This window comes from Tenrec ecaudatus, chromosome 1, assembly GCF_050624435.1.
Source record: "Tenrec ecaudatus isolate mTenEca1 chromosome 1, mTenEca1.hap1, whole genome shotgun sequence".
Taxonomy (NCBI): Eukaryota; Metazoa; Chordata; class Mammalia; order Afrosoricida; family Tenrecidae; genus Tenrec; species Tenrec ecaudatus.
The window spans coordinates 140,490,257-140,495,463 of record NC_134530.1 but is presented as its reverse complement, the minus strand read 5'-3'; the positions used below and the strand labels follow the sequence as shown (position 1 = coordinate 140,495,463).

The 5,207-nt window shown below is 39.2% G+C and overlaps 1 pseudogene; it reads left to right on the top strand.

The window, feature by feature from the left end:
* Positions 1–3,375: 3,375 nt before the first annotated feature.
* Positions 3,376–4,471, top strand: LOC142436797 (zinc finger CCCH domain-containing protein 15 pseudogene; annotated as a pseudogene).
* Positions 4,472–5,207: the final 736 nt, after the last annotated feature.

Below are 5,207 nucleotides of genomic sequence, written 5' to 3'. Positions count from 1 at the left end.
GAGACCCAAAGCCCATTTGTCGGCCACTGGAGACCCCCTCACAGAAGGGTCTAGGGGGAGGAGTTGAGTCAGTCAGGGTGCAATGTAGCACCGATGAAGAATACAGTTTTCCCCCAGATCCTGGATGCTTCCTCCCAGCCGACTACCATGATCCGAATTCTAACTTGCAAGTCTGGATAGAGCAGAGGTTGTACACTGGTGCATATAGGAGCTGGAGGTATAGGGAATCCAGGGTGGATGGTACCTTCAGGACCAGGGGTGTGAGGGGCGATACTGGGAGAGTAGAGGGTGAGTGGTTTGGAAAGGGGGAACTGATTACAAGGATCTACATGCTACCTCTTCCCTGGGGGACGGACAACAGAGAAGGGGGTGAAGGGAAACGCCGGATAGGGCAAGATATGACAAAATAACAAACTATAAATTATCAAGGTCTCATGAGGGAGGGGGGAGGTTGTAGGGAGGGGGATAAAAAGAGGACCTGATGCAAAGGGCTTAAGTGGAGAGCAAATGCTTTGAAAATGATTAGGGAAAAGAATGTTCAGATGTGCTTTCTAGAATTGATGTATATATATGTATGGATTGTGATAAGAGTTGTATGAGCCCCTAATAAAATGTTTTTAAAAAGAGATAACTTTCTAAGTGCAGATCTACAAAATCAGTAACCTAAATACTACTTAAATATCTTGATGTCGCATAAATTTGCTAAGAAACAGGATGTTTGTTTATCATTGCAGTTTTGTTTTTGCCTTTTTGGGCCTCATTTGTTACTAAAATGAAAATATGTGCATTAATGCAAAGTTCTGGTCCTTGGATTTGAATACGAATCTGGTCATTTATCAATTGTGTGACCTCTGGCAAGTATTTAGTGCATGTTTTACTGACTGTAAAATCCTTTTGACAAAATGACACAATCTATTTTATTGGGATGCTCCAAGGAAATGCATATTAGAGAAGACATATTGATAAAGAATAAATGCAAAAATCAAGATAGAATCCTAGATCCTCAATATTTAACACAAAATATCCATTGCTTACCTTTCTTCCAAATGCTTAAGTTGCAAGTATTTTCACTTCAGAGAACATACAATCCAAGCTCTTATCTGTGACATTAGTGATTTCACTGGGGGAAACTCAAAGTTATTTTTTTAACTAAAATAAAGAAATTTATTGGAATAGGAATCATTTGAATGGGTGAAACGTGGCTCTGCTAAAGTGAAACCAATGAATCCCAAAAGGGGGAGCACGAGACACACCTTTAAGGAGTTAGAACAATGTCCTAAATCACACACTATGATTGTAGGTTACAAATTTAAAATAATTTAAGACAGAGGCGAGACTGATCGTAAACAGGACATTTCTTTCTTAGAAGCCGCTTGCTCAAGTGAAACCATTCTTGGAAGCAGTTGCCAGGGAAACTCAGGGTGCCAAGGACTTTTCTCTGAGACATTGTTTATGCATCTTTATCACAGAAGAAAGATTTATTGAGACCGTCTGAAAAAAAGGGGATTGGTAGACCTTCAGAAATAGTTTATCGACATTCTTCCAGCTTGACCTCGTACAGAACAGGTCCCTCATCACCTGTGGTTGTTGACTACAGAACGGACTCAAAGGTGTACATTGTTAAAAGTTTCTGTTTGCTTTTGCTGAATATAGAATGAGGTCTCTGTTAGTTCAGTAATTTTACTTTAGTCAACGGGGCTTATGGATTTCACAAGAAATGGCTTCATAATAAGTAACACATCTCATCTACTAACTCTCTTTCACTGGATTTTTTTCTCCCCATCTCTTGGCTCATCTGCTCTACCCATATGAGTTTTCAATGTATTCTTTGAAAATACTAACAAACCAAACTGTGTTAGTCTGGGAAGATTAGAGAAACACATTCGTAGACACACTCACATGTGTACAAGAAAAAGCTTTTTATACAAGAGCAATTAAATATTGAGTAAACATCCCAGCCCAATCCAGATCAAGTCCATAAGTCTGATAATATACCTTATGTCCAATATCAATCTAAAAAATCATCTTCAGACTCACAAAACACATGCAATGATGGCAAACGTAGGAAGATCACAGGCCAGTGTGTTGGAAGTCTTGTGGATCCACTGGTGTTCAAGCATCTCTGTGCTGGCAGAGGTCTCCATGTGGTTCCTTTAGCTCTGAAACTCTGTCTCAGAGTAGCTTCACGTGGCTCTTCTCAAAAATGTCTCCCAAGGATGGAGCCAAGAAAGAGAGAGGGAGAGAGAGTCTCTCACCTTTAAGGAAGAAATACTGGAATTCCTAGAACCCGCAGAAGAAGTCCAGGCCCACATAGAGAGAGAGGTCGCGTTGGCTATGACCCAGTTGACAGAGTAGACTCCACCCCTTCACTCTTAATCCTCTCAATTTCCCAAATGACACCAGATTATGTAACTACCACATACATTCACTATCATCAAGTAATGCTGACTCATAGTGACCCCCTGTGAGTTTCCAAGACTGTAATTGTTTGTGGGAATAAAAAACCCATCTTTCTCCTGAGGAGCAGCTAATAGTTTTGAAATGATGCAAATGTAAATTGCATCCCAATGTACGCCACCAGGGCTTCCTTCCCTCATGTCTGTCTCATGACTTTTGTAATAAGCTCTCCTTTCTGCCTGGCAGTCTTCCGCAAATCTTCCTGTGAATGGTTTTTCAGTTTTACACAAAACTTAGATCGAACATAGCCTTCCCAGAAAGCCCTTTTATGATAACCCACACCATAATTTCAACGAAGACTTCTTGGCCCGCTTTTGTTCCTCCATTAGATCATTGCATGGACTTATGGGATGTGTGTCCTTTTGCATTATCTGTCTCCCGCAACTACGATGTATGTTTCTTGAGCATGTGGATGATGTTTGCAATTGTCACTGTTCTATCCTAGTATATAAAGATAGAATTTCTACCTGGTAAGTCCAATCAATATTTGGTAAATATTGCTGGGTAAGTTATAATTATTGGTAGTATTGAATTGCTACACTTATATATGTATCTCTCTCTCTTGACCTATCTCTATATCTATACAGAATCCTTAAGATATCAACTCATTGTTTGATTAGTAGATTGTTTCTGCAAATCTACTAAGTTTTTATCACAGACACAATGATGATAGAGATAAGGGGGGTCTTCAAAAAGTTCACGGAGAGGTCTTTTTCTGCATGGTGTGCTGGCAACCTTGAGCCAGGTCTTCCTATTTCTCTTACAGTGGTTGCAGAGTCCCCTGTGGGTATGCAGCTGTGCTTAGTTTGGCTGGTCCCTCGTGTCTTTACAGTGTCCGCTAAGAAACAGGCTCAGGTTGGGTAGAGCAGCAGAAAGAGATCATTGAAAACAAACAAGCAAACAAATAAACAAACAAAAATGGTCTTAATAATATTTTTAAGGGCAAAGCAACAGAAATTCATTAAGGCTGTTACTCATCATATTAAATTTGGTCAACCAAATCCATGTTCAATAGAACAAAGTGAAACTAAAAAGAAATTTAAGAAAGATGACAAGAAGAAAGAATTGCAGGAGCTAAATGAACTATTCAAACGTGTACCTACTGCTCAAAAATACGTCAAGCTGCAGGTCCTAAATCCATGGTATGTGCATGCTCCAAGCATGGACGAGGCACTAAAGGAGGTATGTGTGTGTTCTTGCGTGACTTGACTCTGGAGAGAAAGTGTGACAAGCAAAGTGTTTACATTGATACAAAAGATGAAAACCTCAAAAAGATACCATAGATAAATGCAAGGAAAAAAATATCTTTTAAGAAACAGTGAATAAGCAGCATGATGGGGTATGTGTGAGGGGTGTGTGAGTGGGGGGGTGGGGGTGGGGCGACAAATATTGTTGGTTCAGTCTGTACCCTTGGGGGTGGTACTTTCTCCTAGATTTGTGTTGAAAAATAGAAAAATAAAATGAAATTTCAGTCAGAGACCTCATTGAATGACAGTGTTCTTCCCTAGGTCCAAATATTTCCAAAATCACTTTATAATCTTTTCTTGTATGGGAAAAAAAGAGATGGCAGGAAAAGGTTGATAAACTTGAGCAAGACATGGAAAGAAGATAAGTAGGATTTAAAGCAGGGTCACTAGTAATCAGTGGTTGTGACGTGTTTGAATTATGCTCTGATCAGATTGCTGCTACTGCTGCTGAAGAAGGAGATGATACCTATTACGCACATCAAACATGAAGATGTGGCTTATGATTCTGTGACTCTAATGACATAGATTCAGCCTCTACATCCCAGGAGTGGTGGAAGAGGTAGGTATCTCACAGTAGCCAGTCTTGAAAGATTCAGCACATATACTTCTGTAAATGAAGACAAATTAAGTGAAGCTTTCCTAGGTTGGACAGAAGATTGGGAAATGAGGGATTTGAAACGGATAAGGAAGGTAAGGAACAGGAAAATGGAGTCATTGATACTCCTGTTGATAAAAATAATTTCATTGGGGTAAGTTGGATGAAGTAGAAAAAAGAATTAAAAACGTGATTTAGAAAATTGACACCAAACAAGTTAATAAACAAATGAAGTCAGTTCAGCATGAGTTTGAAATTGGCTACGTCAATTTTTTTATTAACATGCTGATTGGGAAGGGTTAACTGTCATCACAAAAAGAATCTCTGTCTTCTCTAGTGGTTTTGACTACATCGCACAGTAAGTTCAGAGTAGGTCATGATGAATTGAAATGTAATGGTCATTTCAGAAAATGATTGGTTGTTGTAATGTTCACTCAAATAGGAAGTATAAATGGTTTTCCAGTTTTTAACTTTAATTGGGCATATTGTATTACAAGGAACAAGATAAATCCAAATATAAAATATATTTTCATTAATGCCACTGTTGAGATTTTTAATTTCCTTGATCTATTAAAAAAAGATTGCCTAAAATATGAGCCCTGGTGGAGTCGGGCTATGATTCTCAGGGTAGTTGGTTTAAAACCAACAGCAGCTCCATGGGAGGAAGGCAGAGCTTTTTTCTCCCATCAACATTTACAGACGTGGAGCCTCACAGGGGACCGCTCTGGTATTTGCTCACTGGCAGTGAGTGAATATGTCATAAAGGGAATTGCATGCGCCGATTCAGTGTTCTGCCATCTTTAGACAATTAGATGGATTTACAATGGAGATGGGGCTTCTTTGATCTGATAGGCCCAGCTGTGATATCTTTTGTTAACTGTTTTTAACTTGTTCCTTTTCCGTTTGTC